The following is a 17452-nucleotide window of genomic DNA, read 5'->3' as shown; positions in this document are numbered from 1 at the left end:
TGGAGAAATGTCCGAGGGTATGAAATTGATCAGACTCCTGAATACAGTAAGAGGCTTCCCCTTCATTGTTATTCTCGGGTCCTAAGACACCCTACTCTGAGAACACGTTCTATTACCCCCAAGGTGGCATATACAGTAGAATGAAGCCAGGCTGGGCACAGGAAGCTGCTATATTATGTTTTAAGGGGCCTGTCAACATGATGTCCCCATCCATGACAGAAGGAGCAGCCGCACCAAGGCCCCCTTTGGTCTCCCACGGACCTGATGGGCCTTTTGTACAGCCTTTTCCAGAGTCCATTGACTGTAGCTCTGTCTTTGTCAGCTTGTCAGACGGAGGTCGAGGAGAGAGTGAGGGACTTTGCTCTCAGGGCACGAAAGGATAAGATGCAAGGATGAGACGCACATATTGGGTTACAGTGCTGGCAGCAGAAAGGTTCAGCAATGCAGAGATTGCCCTCGGGTTTCTGGCCCCTGCTCCTCTACTGGCTTTGTTCTTCGTGTGCTTTTTATATGGGCAGTCTCTTAAGCATTGCTGACAGATGCCTCATTTGAAGTCCCTCCTTAGAGAAGGCCTTTGTGTATTCCACATAAGGAACTTCCAGATCGCAAGGACAGAAGCTTTTTCCCATACTCTGTTAACTAAGCACATTTTTTCACTCTAGTTTCTAGAGGGGTACAAGACCCAGTACAGCCCTTGACGTATACAGTGGTGCAGGAAAAATTGGTTGCTGCAAGACGAGTTGACCTTGATGTTCTGCCATTTACCATTTATTGTTTTTTTTAATATTTGTACAGCTTTTGCATGTACGGGCATTCTAGTCTCGTGCGGGGACACCTCTACTGTCCAAGCAGCAACAGTTGGCCAAACTCACAAGTCTTCCATTTTTCTCCTCTCCTACCATCATAATTCAGCAGCTGGATGTTCTCTACTATATTAGGTCATGGGAACCAAGGCAGTGAAAACCTGAAGCAAGTCAATCCACCCGGCTTGCTCCTGCTTTTCATAAACCCCTGAGCAAACATACCTGTTTTGTTTTTTTTAATAAAAAAAAGTTTAATCCTTAGAGATGAAAAAGAAAGCACTCTGCTAATTTTAAAATTGTCTGTAGAATCAGAAGTGGATCCTAAGGGTCACCTAGTACAATCTCCTACAGGGCAGGAGTCACAGCTAAAGAATCTCTGACTGATGGCCATTTAACCTCTGTTTAAAAACATCCAATGAAGGAGAGTCCGCCACCTTCTGAGACAGCTTGTTCCACCATCAAACAGCTCTTACCAGCAGAAAGTTCTTCCTGGTGTTGTATCTTGCATTATTCTTGATTACCATTTTCCACCCAGGTTAAGTCTCTCCCCCACCCCACCCCATTTTACATTACTGGCCTAGTTCTGACAAAGGGTGTATCTTGTCCAGAATCAGGTTTCTACTGTGTTTGACCAGCCATTTTCAGAAGGCCCTTTAGGGTATGAAGCCAACAGCCTTCCTATGTTGTCTGTGTGGTCCAGGTGTTGGGAAACTCAAGGCTGGGTTACTGCAATGCACTCTAAAAAACAAAACCATGCTGATAAAATGGTGCCAACCCAAAAGGTGACAGTGGACATGTCCTGAAATAGCTGTGAGTGTCCTCACCCACCTAATGTATCGCTGAGCAAATCAACCTCATCAAAAAGGCTGAATACTAGCATACCTGCCAAGTTGCTGTCGGAGAAATAAGGGACCAGGCGGAAGTAGCAGACTGGAAGTAGCGCTGCCGCCATTTTGGAACTGGGCGGAGAATGCTCAGTGCCCAGTTCCAAAATGGCCGTCGTGCCAGAAGTCGCACTGCAGCCATTTTTGAACTGGGCAGAGCAGCATCAAAAGTCGCTTCTGAGCATGCTCCGCCCAGTTCCAAAATGGCCGCCGCGCCAGAATAAACTGGGGGAAAACAAAAAAATCAGTTTTTTCAGCTAGGAACAGCTGGGAAAATGGGGATTTCCCGGGGAATACGGGAGACTTGGCAGCTATGTGCTAAGGCAAACTACACTTGCAGAGATCGTGCTACTGTTTAGGGTTGTAAAACTCCGGACAAAAAACGTTGTGGAGCTTTTGGGTGGCACACACTTCCTGGTTCCTGGTTCTGTTCCCTATCATTGACACACAATTGGTTGGGGTTTCTTTGCATAACAGCTTCTAAGCTGAGTCATTGCAGAAGTGAGATCCTCCACTATTCTTAACTTGCCCCAGATTTTAACAAAGAGATGGTAATTTTTTAAAACAACAGCAGCAGCAACAATCCCCCTACAATCATATAGTTTACTAGATCAGTGTTTTTCAACCACTGTTCCGCGGCACACTAGTGTGCCGCGAGATGTTGCCTGGTGTGCCGTGGGGAAAAGACGGCGGTGAGGCGGCGAGCCGCCGCGTCGCACCTGCAGGATCCCTGGCTGGCTGGCTGGCTGGCTGGCTGAGCGCGGCGCCGGATCCAGCGGCCTACCGGGCCGGCGCCCAGCAGCGCCGCGCGGAGCACCGGATTGAGGAAGCGGCCTGTAGGGTCGGCGCCCAGCAGCTCCGCACAAAGCACCGCCTCCTCAATCCAGCGCCGCACTGCTGGGCGCTGACTCTGCAGACCGGCTCCTCCATCCGGCACTCTGCAGGACAGCTTTCTTTTGGGCAAGGAGTTTGCAAACAGTTTAACAGCGCAGCCCTGTCCCTGCGCATTCGGAAGCGAGCCCTGGACCGCTCGGGGGGCCTTACTCCACCTCGCGCGAGGAGTGGGGGGCCCTAAGCATTGCCGTTTTCAGCGGCGGCAACAGGCGGGCGGTGCGCGGGATCCGTGGGCGGGGGGGGGCGCCTCAGCTCTGGCGTCTCTCCCCCGGGCTGTTTCCTTGGCAATGGGGGATGGAAGCCGCGTCTCCCCCGGGAGCAGGAAAAAGGGCGGCAAGGCGAGAGCCGCCCGCAAGCCCCGGCACCGCAAGCTCCTCAGTGGCTGCGGGTCTCTAGCAGCGCGATGCCGCAGTGGCTGCTCAGTCTCCTGCTCTCTCCCGTGTCTCGCACCGGCACAGCTGGGCGCCGACCTGGCAGGCCGCCTCCTCAATCCGGCGCTCCCTGCAGCGCTGCTGGTCACTGACCCAGCAGGCCGCCTCCGGGACCCAGCAGCAGCAACGCTGGCTGCGGTAATTACAGTAAAAAAAAATTTTGAAAAGACACCCCCCGAAAATAAGCCATAGGCTTATTTTCTAGGGTAAAATAAATATAAGACGGTGTCTTAAAATGTGGGAAACACGGTAATAACCTCAATAATAACCTCAAGCAGCTAATAACCTCAATAATATAGGCACAGAGTTAAATTTTTAAACATTTTCTAATGGTGGTGTGCCTCGTGATTTTTTTCATGAAACAAGTGTGCCTTTGCCCAAAAAATGTTGAAAAACACTGTACTAGATGACATTTTGGATATTTGAACATGCGTGGGTCTTGGGAATGGCTTTATATATCTGGTATTACTGTACAACACAGTTGCCGACTTATTTTAGGCAGCCCCCTCTCTGGTCTCTTTAGCAACTGCCATTGCATGACACTGTTTATCTCCGTTCATTGAAAATGTTCACTGGTTGGTTTTTGGAGATCGAGTTGCTGTTAAAAGCACAAGCGCAAAACCAACCCAACCACCAACCACTGGTCAGTTCATCCTACTGCAAGATACCCAGCAGTGTGTGTTTATAGTAAGACCCATTATTATTAATCGTCCTGCTGCAGTATGGTTTTTTTTAAAAAAAAATTGTTGTTCTTGAGAATCCCTTTTCCTCCACCTTTTGTTTTGACAAAGATGGCAGTAGGTATGGACACATCTGTAAGTTTGGGTTCCCTCCGTTTCTCATTGTGCAAATCTTCAGTTCTCTACATTGTCTCAGCAATCTGCACTTTTTAAAAAAATCCTTGTGAAAAATTCATCAGCATTTTAGTGCGAATTTCTCCTAATGTAAGCATGTTTGTATGCCGTTTGGGCCAATACACAGAGTTTTGCAAGCAGTTAAACCACTGAGCCTAGGGCTTGCCGATCAGAAGGTCAGCAGTTCGAATCCCCTCGGTGGGGTGAGCTCCCGTTGCTCGGTCCCAGCTCCTGCCAACCTAGCAGTTCGAAAGCACGTCAAAGTGCAAGTATAAAAATATGTACCGCTAGAGCGGGAAGGTAAACAACGTTTCTGTGTGCTGCTCTGGTTCACCAGAAGCAGTTTTGTCATGCTGGCCACATGACCTGGAAGCTGTATGCCGACTCCCTCGGCCATCAACTTGAGATGAGTGCCGCAACCCCAGAGTCGTCTGTGACTGGACCCAATGGTCGGGGGTCCCTTTACCTTTTTATCCCTAATATAATGCATAATTGTATGCTGCTTTCAGGAGTATATGTATTTTTAAGCTTACTGTCTTCTAAAATGTGGATTTTGTACACATTGTTTGTCTGGAGAACCCCACTGCAACATCTGTAGAAGTCTGAGTTTCAAAGGAGAATTGTGTTTTGGTCTGTGTATTGGTTCAAGAAGTGTGAATTGGATAGCTTATCATTAAACTGCAAACAGAATCAAATCCCCCACAATCACCATCCTTGGCTGCCAGGGCCTGTTACTAGGCTCTTTCACAGGTCCCATTCATTTCAATCAGAATTGCACAGGAGAACTTTCCAGCAGATGTCCAACTAGATGTGTCATAAGTGTGCAAAGTGCTTTCCCCCCTTCTTCGTTTAAAGTAAATAGCAGCCATGAAGAACGCCGTTCCACACTGGAAATGTGGTGGGTTTAACTCTTTGCTCCTGTCATGATCTAAATCCAAATCCCCCACCCCCTTTTCAGATACGAAAGTTCCAAAGAGAATTTTCAGAGAGAAACTCCAATATTTCTATGATGCTTTTCCGGGTAGAAAAGCTCAGCCCAAAAGCAGCTGTCTTCGAGTGCCCTCTCCTGGTGAAAACCATCAAACTCCTGGAGTTGCAGCTGCAAATGTTTGGCAAAGTAAAGGGCATTTTATTCCCCAGCCCACCAGTTGGGGAAACACTAAACTTGGAATATAAACCAGGACTCATCTCTGGAATAAGTGGATTTAAATGGAAGAAGAAGGTGCTATTAAGTGGCTGTAGGTGTGCCCCTGACCTGGCCCTCCTCCTAAAATTAGGCAGAGGTATTTCCTACCTCTTACCTCCCATGCCAGTCAAATCTTCCCTTGTGTAATTTCTGTATGACAGTCTGCTGTTAAGGGAAAGGCTAGGAACATAGCTGGGGGTCGGGGGGGAGTGGGGCAACCCTATATGCAGAATCGAGCTGAAAGCAGAGCACAGCTCTTTTGATGCAACTGGAAGCTGTTTATGTTATGTAGGTTGCCGATTTGGCACGTGTGATAGCTGAGTCTCCTTGCTCTGCTGTAATTGGATCTGAAAGAAGCATTCTATTGTAAGCAATATAATAGGTTGCCTTGCGTGTTTGGTTGTGTGAGGAGGTGTCGAGCCTGCAGACCCGAAAAAGCTAGCAACTCTCATCTCACATTTCCATCTGCTGAGAAGGTTTTCGTATTGTTTCAAAAATGTGCTGAACCTGTTTGATCAGAGGTGACGATGGGAACGAAGAAATGTCTTTCTCACACCATTGGAAGTTAAAGAAATTATCTTAAGCTGAAGTTAGACAATAGTTTTAAAGGAAGTTGAAAGTGATTTGAGACACATTTCACTGACTGTTCCCTTTGATAAAACAGGTTTAAGTTTTTGAAATACAAAAACCTGCCAAACGATTTTACGGGAGGCAGAAAGGGAGTGAATGTACACAGTACAAGTAGCACCTTTCAAGATTTCATTGATGCTCTAAAAACAAACAAACCTCGTCTTAATCAGCAATCATTACAATCACCATCTTTTATATAGATGTTGAAGTGCTCAAAGTCCTTCAGGCAATGCAACTGATGTATACACCTTGGTAATTAGGGTTAAAAGTTCTGAGCAGGCCCAGTTATCAGTACTTCTTGCAGTGTTAAACTGACCTACACTCTCATGTGGACTGCGGGAAATACATGGAAATAAAAAGGGATGGGTTAACTCACCTTATCCCTTGCTTTGTGCACACCTAGAATAGCAGATCTGACTGCAGAAACCTGTTTCTGCATAAGATTTCTGGGTTTTCTGGACTGGAGTGTGCATTTTAACAATGGCTGAGAAACAAAAGAGATTTCAAGTGGTAGGGGGGAATCCATAGCAAGAGATCACTGGGGATGAGACCTGGTGAAGGCTAATTTGCTTTGCACAGATACAGGAAACAAGAAGGGGGCAAGAGGGCACCCCCCCCTATTATTTGAAGAACTCAGTCCATTGATATAATACCATTTATGTTTCCTCGTCTTTTGAACAAGCATTTGAAATTGGGGAAAGGGAGGAAGGGGAACCCACTGATGAGGCTCTTGGTTTCCTCAAGGGACTGAACTGCTTAATTAATCATAAAGTCCTCCTTCAGCAGGAGCAGCCCAGCTGTGATGCTAGCTAATCCTTGAGAAGGCCATCCATCACTGTCAATACTAAGGACCAATCCGTGAGAAGGTGCCCTGTTGACTGTCAGCCAATGGCATCAGCTTGTGTTCAGGATAGAAACTATAAAAACAGAGGCTGATGAGAATTAATTCTCTGTTAATTGATTCTCCTAGAACTGCTAAAATGAACAAAGTTTATGTTCAGATTTTATTTATTTATTTGCTTTTAAAAAACAACAACCAAGAAACATATATACTTTCTCATTCAGATTCTGAGATTTCATGCCTGCAAGTAGGTATAGGGAAATCAGAAGACTTCAAAATCTGAATTTTAAATTTTGTCAGATATGTGCCTAGCTGCTATTTATTTTTTATGCCAGGGTGATGATGATTTAACTGTCTTGAGAATCTTTTGATAAAAGGGCAGCATATACATATAAACATATATATATATTCTCAAATGTTATGTATTTTAAAGAGAACTAAACTAGATACAATCTGCAATTCAAATTTTAATAGGAACAAATTTTAATAAGAGGGAGTGGTGTTGAGTCTCGCAGGGAAATCATTTGTGAGATTCCCCCTCCCTTAAAATTGCTACAGCCTAATATTTAGGGATTTATTTATTTTTTAAAGTTGATTGAAAATGAAGGGTTTTCTGCCTCAAAATTCAAAACAGCCTTCTAAAGGATAAAAGCAACATTTAAAATATCTCAGTTGATAAAATTAAACAGTTTAATATAATCTCAGAAGCCAGGCGTTTGACTTGAAGTTTGGAAAATATGGTTCTAGGGGATTTCATCTGATTAAATTTAGGTGGGGTGTGGATTTCAAATATAATTCCAAGTTTTCAGATACAAGGTTCAACAGAGAGACAGAGAGACAAGGAGCCCCTCCCCCAACACAGCTCAGTTCTATCTTGCTACAAAAGAGGTTGCAGAGGAAATAAATGTGTGGTGCTTTTTCTTACCTTCCGGGTGAGGAAGAGAGTTTAACTATATAGTTCAAAATGCACAATAAGGCAATACCTTTACTAGGCCATCCAAGATGTCACAAAATAGTGTGCAAGCGTTCAAGTTCTCCAGAACTCATAATCAGGTTAGATTGTAAATCGTGTGTGTGTGTGTGTAAGTTGGCTGATATTGAAGCCATACAGTCAGCTTTTAGGTAGCCTTAACATGGCAGGATGTAGCAGAAGGCAAATGATGCTCTACTAGGTGCTATAGAGATTGTAGGTTGAACCCAGAACTCCTGATTGATCCTTCATTTTTTAAAAAATAATTAATCGATCTGTCATCCAATATTTGGTAGTTGTGATGTGATGATTTAATTAGTGAGGGTGCTGTGCATTTTGAGTGGGATGCATGCCTATTGCACAGATTTTTAAAAACTGGACTGAAGTTGTATAAATGTCAGAAATTGAAGCTTGTCAGCATTCCTCAGTGAATCCTGTCAATGCCTCTTCTAGTAATTGTCTAGCAATTATTTTTCCACTGAATTCTGACAGTCTCAACAATCCCACTTTTCTTTTCTTTTTACATTTACACAGTTAAATACAGTGGTACCTCGGGTTACAAATGCTTCAGGTTACAGACTCCGCTAACCCAGAAATAGCACCTCAGGTTAAGAACTTTGCTTCAGGGTGAGAACAGAAATCGTGCTCTGGCGGTGCGGCAGCAGTGGGAAGCCCCATTAGCTAAAGTAGTACCTCAGGTTAAGAACAGTTTCAGGTTAGGAATGGACCTCCAGAATGAATTAAGTTCTTAACCAGAGGTACCACTGTACTGTATGTTTGACAGCAGTAACTTGTAATTGCCAGAATCAGCCACTGTGGGTCGCTGTTTTAGTAGTAAGTTTGGCTGGGGGAGTAATTAAAACTGTTTTTTCGATGAAGGTAGGAATGTTGGGTTGATGGAAGGATACTTTATTCTCCTGGCCTCTTATGCGAGCATGAGTTTCAGAAAGAGTTTGTCCAGAACTGAAATATATTTTTGTGAGTTTTTCACTGCATATTATACACTATCTGCTGCAGAGTCCAGAATTAACTACTACATGCTCTTTTGAGACTCATGACTGCAACACACTATGGAGTCCTAATTTGTGGAGTGGGAGAATAATCTTATTGAGAAGTATACAGAAGATACAGTCATACCTTCGTTTTCAAACAGCTTAGTTCTCGAACGTTTTGGCTCCCGAACGCCACAAACCCGGAAGTGACTGTTCCAGTTTGTGAACTATTTTTGGAAGCTGAATATCCGACGTGGCTTCCGTGGCTTTCAATTGGCTGCAGGAGCTTCCTGCAGCCAATCAGAAGCTGCACCTTTGTTTCTGATCGTTTTGGAAGTTGAACAGACTTCCGGAATGGATTCCGTTTGACTTCCAAAGTACAACTGTATTTATATCTTTTATCTCAGATTTGTAATAAATTGAGGTGGCCTTGCAGTGGGCAGGCAATCTGGAGCTGTGGGTGACCCACTTAAATTAATGAGCTTATGTTAGTTGTGCCCATTAACTTCAATGAGTAGGTCTAGCGTTGACTACCACCCTGTTTCTCTACTAGTGGCAAGGGTCGTTTTTATTACAGGTACATACAGGCTGTCAGGGGTACTTAGGGTGTTGCTAAACACTTAGAAGACTTGAGTCATAACATTTGCATGTGTTAATTTATACATACAGGTACAAATTTATGCAGAGAGGGTGGGTTGTTTGGGGTTTTTTTTTGAGGGGGGAGCAAACTCTGACTCTTGTCAGGGCATATTCTGATCCATGGAGTGCCAACAAGATTTTCTTGGCCCAATATGTGGGATAGTGTGCTTTGCAATGTGCCCAACTGCCCTGTAAGCAGGGGGCTTGAATTGTTGAAAAGGGAAGGGTCAGCACAAAAGACCCAGGATCGGATAACCAACCTGGCTCTCTCTACAGCAGGCATAGGCAAACTCGGCCCTCCAGATTTTTTGGCCTAAGCTACTGAAGGGACCCAGGTGGCGCTGTGGTTAAACCACTGAGCCTAGGGCTTGCTGATCAGAAGGTCGGCAGTTTGAATCCCTGTGACGGGGTGAGCTCCCGTTGCTTGGTCCCAGCTCCTGCCAGCCTAGCAGTTCGAAAGCACATCAAAATGCAAGTAGATAAATAGGAACCGCTACAGCGGGAAGGTAAACGGCGTTTCTGTGTGCTGCTCTGGTTCGCCAGAAGTGGCTTTGTCATGCTGGCCACATGACCTGGAAGCTATACGCCGGCTCCCTCGGCCAATAATGCGAGATGAGCGCGCAACCCCAGAGTCGGTCACGACTGGACCTAATGGTCAGGGGTCCCTTTACCTTTACCTTTACTGAAGGTAATGGGGCCCTTTATATGTCCAGCTGTCCTTTGTCAACAACATTTTACGAGAGTGAGAGAGAGACTATATATATTTCTACTGTATATACTGTATAGGTACCCTATATATAGAAATGAGCAAACCAGAGATATTTTAGGGAGCAGGCTAGCAGGTGGGGCCCATTCCTTACATCATAGGAGCCTACGCAACACAAAACTCTGTTGCTGTATGTAGGTTTTATTTTATTTGTTTTTTATCTTATATTTTGGAAATGTACATCCAGATTTTTTCCCCTTTAAAATTTTTGGGGGCCCCAAGAGAGTGGGGCCCTAAGCTATAGCTTGTTTAGCTTATACGTAAATCCGGCACTGGTGGGAGAGTGTGTGTGTGTGTGTGTGTGTGTGTGTGTAGCCTAATGATGCATAATCATAGGATGTATTGTGTGGCAGCACCCAGGTATGGTGTGTATATATATATATATATATATATATATATATATATATATATATGCGTAGATGTGAGTGGTAGCTGTTTGTGGCTGCTACTGAATGATGCCGAGAATGCACTCTGCACATGCTTAAAGGCACTCATGATTACTACTTTGCATATTCTAAGGCAGGCATCTCCAAACTTCGGCCCTCCAGATGTTTTGGACTACAATTCCCATCTTCCCTGACCACTGGTCCTGTTAGCTAGGGATCATGGGAGTTGTAGGCCAAAACATCTGGAGGGCCGCAGTTTGGGGATGCCCATTCTAAGGCCTAATCCTGGCACTGAAACAGGCCCTCGCTCAAATCCAGCTTCACTCACATGGTTTACCCCACAAACTTCTTTAGCCACCGTTTCACACTCACTATCAGAGCATCAATAGTCCTCATGCACCTAACATTCTGCATTCTTTCCCCCCATGAACATTGCTACTAATGAGCAAAATTAGAGGAATTCTCAGTGTACTCCTATACATTGCTAGTGAAAAGTAAGGCCCATTAAATTCAGCGGGGCAAGGACTTACTCTCAGGTAAGTAAGTGTATAGGATTGCAATTTCAAAAGCTCTATGCTAGGATGCTATCTGCTAGCCACAGGGGAAATGGTGAGTGTCGAATGACCTCAAGGCTGAAGTTGATTCTTATTCAAAACAGAGATGCAAGGTCCTGTGCATGCAATGTAACAAGCAAAGGATAAATAATGAACTGACATTTGCACTTAGCCTTGGCCACCTGCCTCCACCTGGAGATTGTCCTCATTGAGATGCCCTAGCAACGTGTCCAGCACAAAGGTTCATTTTTCCAACATCAGGAACTAGTTTTTAGTGTTATGACATGCCGTTTTGCACTAGCTGAATAATAATAAGAAGCTGTATGTGTGCAAGTGATCTGCAGGGGAAATATTCTGAGGTTTTCAAAATTATTATTTTAAAGCAGAACAGCTTTTCTTTTATGGTAGATTCAGATATTCAAAGGAGAATTATAACATGCACAATGAAGCTAAGCTGCTCTGAGTCTGGCCAGTGTGGCTGGATGAGAGGCTGCCCGGAGAACCTTAAATATTGCCTTGAATTCCATGGAAGAAAGGCAAACTGTTGTAGGGAGTTTCTATCAGATTTCTGTAGCAAGGGGTCTGAGTGTGGGTTGTCCTGAGGCAATACTTGGGGAAACTTCTTAGGCTTGGTGGTTTTTGGTTTAAGCATGGGTTGTTAAAAAGTAATGTTCAGGTGATGTGCCTCCACAGGAGCTAAGATGGTCCAAGAAGGCTAAGTGGTGGTTGACAGGGCCGTCTTAAGCATATATGGTGCCCTGGCACCGTGGTGCAAAGATCCCTCCGGCGCCCCCCCCCATTTCCCGGCGCGGCTGTCTGGCGGGCTCAGCAGCGCGGCCCCCCCCGGCGGCCCGGTGCCCTGGCGCCCTGCGCCACCCAGCCTTGCCGTAGGGCCGGCCCTGGTAGTTGACTCATCCTTATCCCACCCACAGCCAGAGAGAAGTGCAAACTAGGTTTGTATATTAAAGGAAAGCCACAATTGAGGGGGACTGAGGGGGACACAGCTGGGTTTGTGTTCTGTAAGTGTCTTAGGGTGCTGGCATGGGCATAGCCAAGGGGAAGGCAGGGGAGCAGCTGCCTCCCTAAATCAATCAAAATCAATACAAATCTGCGGTTCTGACCCCCCCTCCCCAACAAAAGCCCGTCCCCCCCTAACAAAAATCCTGGCTGCGCCCATGAGTGCTGGCTGTCTCCCTAGATATCTGATGGAAGCCCGTGTGGTGTAGTGGTAAGAATTTTGGACTAAGAAAACCAGGGTTCAAATCCCCACTCAGTCGTGAAATTCCCCAGGATAACATTGGGCCTATTTGCATCTCTCAGTGTGCCTGCTGTCCAGACTTGGTGCACATGCCAAAGTATTGCATTTACATGTGTCAGTACACTGGTGGATGTTGCCCATCTTGTGCCAGCAGTGGACGTCTGCATACCCATCGCTACTGATCCATGGAGTGGGAAGTGTTAGGAAGCTGCCTCGTTCTGTGTCAGACTGATATCTAGCTGAATATTGCCTGCACTGAACTGGCAGCAGCTCTTTGGGGTTTCAGGCAAGGGACGTTCCCAGCCCTACCTGGAAATGCTTGGGATTGTACCTGGACCTTTCTGCATGCTCTGCCACTGAGTTTCAGCCCATCCTAAAGTGTTGCTGCACAAGGGGCCAGCACAGTTATGAGCCAAGATGAGGCATACGGCTTGGATACTTACTCTCTGCCCATGGAGGCAAAGAGATCTGATCCACAGGGCACAATTCCATCAGGAAGCCCTGTTGAAATAGATGGGAGCTGTGCAAAAGACTTCTCTTCGTTTCCGTGAGGCTTCTACCAGAGGACTTCTTGGTAATTGTACCCAAGGAAGAAGAGGGGCCTTTTAGATTTCTTATGCCAGGCCCTAGCTGGGCCTGTTCTGTACACCTGCTGCCTTGGCTGGACCAGAGCCCAGGTGTTTTCTCTGACGTTTTCTTAGAAGCAAGCTACAGATTACTGCTGCAGATTTGACAAACTTCCAGCTCTCTTCCTGGCCTGATGAGCTAAACCTAATGCAATCCCCTCTTCAAGGTGAGGGAGCCCTGTCCTCGTTTGCATTTGCCCCCCCCCCTAGTGATGGGGAGGGGGAGCCCACACAGCTGCAGTCTGTGGAAAGTGAGTTTGGCTTGCTGCCTGCTTCTCTCTGCTATTACGATTTTATTTTATTTATTTAGGGTGTTGTATCCGGCTCTTCATGGCAAAAAAAAGCCTTTACAAAGTGGCTGATAACATCTGCATTTCGTATCTGGTAATCATAGAATCGTAGAATTGTAGAGTTGGAAAGGACCGTGAGGGTTATCTAGTCTAGTCCAACCCCCTGCAATACAGGAATCTTTTGCCCAATGTAGGGCTCGAACCCACAATCCTGAGATTAAGTGCCTCAGAGTGTATTGAACTACAAATTTCAGCTTTCTGGTCTTCTAGAGAATCACCCCACTACCAATTCTGTAGAAGAAAACAGGACAGGGCATAGAAAGCCTGACCAATACATTTTTTCTAAGGACAGTACCAAAGACAGTGAATCCCATCTCACTGCTCAGCGGTTTACCCAGTGTTTTCCTTCCTCATATAGCACCATGCATGATCATATTATAAGCAGCGGTGACAAGTGTCTGGTACCTATCTTGGTGTTTAAAAACCCTTTGGTTAATTCCCTGAAAGAGAAGGCCAAAACCTGCTTGGATGCTATTATCTCTGACATAGGAGCACTAAGCCCTTCATCCCAGATGTGCAGAAGGTAGCTAAGGTTTCTTGGAGGTGAGGGGAATGCACTCTGCACATGCTCAGATACACTCTGCTATTGACATGCTCCATTAATTATGTGTGGAACACACAACCTCCTAAGACAGCAGCATGAAAGCATCCCAGTTCAGAACAGGAAAGATAAAACACTTGGCAGTGAAAACCGAAATCCAGGGGCTTAACCCAGCCTGAACCCAGCTGAGGAGGAACTTCTGAAACTTCCTGGGATTTCATGTTGATCCAATGTGAGGGTGAAAGAGGAGAGCGCAAAATATGATCTGAAGCTCAACATAAAAAAAAAACTAAGATTAATGGCCACTGGTCCCATCACCTCCTGGCAAATAGAAGGGGAAGAAATGGAGGCAGTGAGAGATTTTACTTTCTTGGGTTCCACGATTACTGCAGATGGTGACAGCAGTCACGAAATTAAAAGACGCTTGCTTCTTGGAAGAAAAGCAATGACAAACCTAGACAGCATCTTAAAAAGCAGAGGCATCACCTTGCCAACAAAGGTCCGTATAGTTAAAGCTATGGTTTTCCCAGTAGTGATGTATGGAAGTGAGAGCTGGACCATAAAGAAGGCTGATCGCCGAAGAATTGATGTTTTTGAATTATGGTGATGGAGGAGACTCTTGAGAGTCCCATGGACTGCAAGAAGATCAAACCTATCCATTCTGAAGGAAATCAGCCCTGAGTGCTGCTCACTGGAAGGACAGATCGTGAAGCTGAGGCTCCAATACTTTGGCCACCTCATGAGAAGAGAAGACTCCCTGGAAAAGACCCTGATGTTGGGAAAGATTGAGGGCACTAGGAGAAGGGGACGACAGAGGACGACATGGTTGGACAGTGTTCTCGAAGCTACAAACATCAGTTTGACCAAACTGCGGGAGGCAGTGGAAGACAGGAGTGTCTGGCGTGCTCTGGTCCATGGGGTCACGAAGAGTCAGACACGACTATAAACGACTAAACAATGTGAAACGACATGACCAATGTATGCCAGTAGGTGGCGATACAGGACCACAAATCGGCTTCCTGATCCCAGGGAGAAATTTGTGTTTCTAAAGAGGGAGAGGGTGGTGGAAGAAGCAGCAGGCCAGGAGAGGGTGCTAAGGGCCTTTGCTTTTCGTAGGATAAATTTCATACAGCTGCATCAGGGGAACCTTGTCTGTCACTCAGGATGCCATTGCACACCAACGGCAATGGGGGAGGATAGTGATTGGATCCCAGCAAACTATTGCTACCGGTAATACGGTTTGTACCACCATGGCTTCACAAACCACAGTTGCACAAGCTCATTCCTTTCCTGCCTTTTCTGATGCTGTTTACCCCAACTTTGTTTTTCTGCCCTCTCTTAATCCTAATATAGCCTTCCCATCCTGTTTTCTTCCTTCTTGGCAGTGGTGCTGTCAGTGTAGGACTTGGGAGCAGAAGCCCAGGGCCCCACCAAGCAGAATAAACAGCCCTGGCTGACCATGTTTTCTAAGCAAGCAAAACAGTACATGTTAAAAGAGCCTCCGCCCCATAAGACCATTAAGTTCATTGTCTAAAATTACCAGAGAAAGCATCTCTAGCTTTCTAGCATGATGCACAATTCCTCTTGAAAGCAGCTGTAATCAAATTCGCCTCTCTCTTTTTTAATGCTTCAAAAATTTACTTTAATTGTAGATGAGCATATAAATCAGAGCAATGATTCTCAAACTTTCTGCCCTCAGGATGCACTTGAGAGGACTGAAATCTACTGGGGCCTGTCAGTCACATGGTGATGTGGGGGCAGTCACAAAATAGTGTTAGATGGAGGTGGGTGGCTTTTACTGACTTCTCTTTCTACTACTAGTATCTAATCCATCTTTGGAAATTGCTTTGTTCTTTTGCTAGGACAGTTTCCCTTGTGACAAGGAGTTCCACAGCAGTCACTTTGCGATTTCCTTCAATACCTCCTCTGGCTCTTTCCCATCACAGGAGGGATGATCTCCTGTCCACCTGCCACCCCAGCCTGCAATTGCTGTCTTCAGGCAGTCTTTACTCAGAATTTAAGAAGTTGTTGCTGCAAACCTTGGTCGAGCCCAAAGGCTACAGCACAGCTAGAAGGTTGGGACAGGCAAGGCAGGATGAACTGGGCAGGCCATAATACTGAAGCCCACCTGAAAATGGGCCCACATCCTGGGCTGCTGTTTGAGAAACACTGATTCAGAGGCATATTGGCTCGCCATCGTTTTTGCACACCTGGGCTGAGGGAACGTGTCTTTCAGAACGGTTTTTGTCCTAGCACCTGATTTTGAAACAATCTCCAGATGTTAGAAAAGCAGGTGCAGAATTTTACATCCTTTCCTCCCTCCGTGACTTTTTAATGGACGTGTTTCAGTTCCCTGTGATTTTCAAATCAAAACAGTTCTCTGGCGCCTGTTGACACCCCCCCCCCTTTTCTGGTGTATTTACATACATTGGCCATGTAGTCATGCAGAAGGAAGTTTCCTCATCTGCTAGGCTCTGCAAGCGCTTGCTTTGGTCCTAATGTGAAACAAATGCTAGGTTTCCCCCCCCCCCTCACCCGTCCATGCTATAAATAAAGGAGCAAGGCCAAATCTTGCTGCAAAAACAACAAACTGAGGCTCCACACGGCAAGCTGCACGCAAGGCGGCCCCTGAAAGAAAAATATTTAAGTACAATAAAATGCATCATATGGCCTGTAGCTGGGGAGTCATTTATGGATGACTTATTAACCTTTCCCAAATCAGGCTCTGTAGTGGCAGGGTGGACAGTGATTTCACTTACAATTCCCTGCTGTTTGGGGAGAATGAATACTACTGCTCTGTTCCATCTCAGAACCCAATCCAATGGTCTAATGTGCAAGCCAAAAAGGCAATGGGAAGGCCAGGTTAGGGCTGTCACCTGGGCCTGATCCAGTGCCCTGACACACACAGGAATTGAACAAAGGAGGAATCACCTCCGCCCTCATTCATTTATTGATTGCATTTACACCCCACTTTTTTTATCCAAAGCGGCATACATTCGTTCCCCCTGCTCATTAAATCTTCAAAAACCTGTCCGTTAGGCAGCGATTGGCCCAAGGTCACCTAGAGAGCTTCACGGCTGAGTGGGAATTTGAACCCAGGCCCTAGGCTGAGAGTCAGTTCACCACACTGCACTGGCTCTCAGCCCTGCATTAACCTGTGTGTGCAATAAATATTTGGAGACTGAGGTGTTATGCCTGGCTGTGAGCAAGAGGGCCTTCTCAGGTGTATTCCAGCGGCGCTGAGAAAGACCCCCTAATTGAGACCCTGGAGAGCTGTTGACAGTCATTGTTAGGGAAGCTACAATTGTCTGATTCAGTATAAGGCAGCATTCCACGTTCCCTTGTGAATGGCGTTTTTGGCGCTTTGGTAGAGTGAAACACATGAAAATTGGAAGCAGTCCGTTTAACTCAATATTGTTATCAAGTCAGTGGCTTTGCAGTGTTTTAGACGGGATTCTCGCCCATCCCTACCTCTATATGCTTGAGACGAATGTGGAAGAAGCCTGTGTTCTTCCACTGAGCTATGCAAGGCACACAGTGCAGAGACCATTAAGGAGCATGCATAGGCTTAGATGTGGAGAGCAGGCCTGGTTGGGTTCGACGTACTAAGCGGCAAGATCCAGAGCAGAGTCAAAGTGGAGCCGGCAGGATTCGAACACCGTTATGTCTTAATGATTGGCGATTTGGGTGTCGGAGCTGGGAAAGGTAGAGGAGACTGAACAAGCACAATTCTGCAAACCCCACTGTGGTCTACAGGAGCAGCGCGAGAATATCGCTTTGCAGCAGACATGCAGGAAGGACGGAGCCTGTCTGTGTACTAGAGGCAGCCCAACTCTGATAGGCAAGG

This window comes from Zootoca vivipara, chromosome 13, assembly GCF_963506605.1.
Source record: "Zootoca vivipara chromosome 13, rZooViv1.1, whole genome shotgun sequence".
Lineage (NCBI taxonomy): Eukaryota > Metazoa > Chordata > Lepidosauria > Squamata > Lacertidae > Zootoca > Zootoca vivipara.
This window is presented reverse-complemented; position numbering follows the sequence as displayed.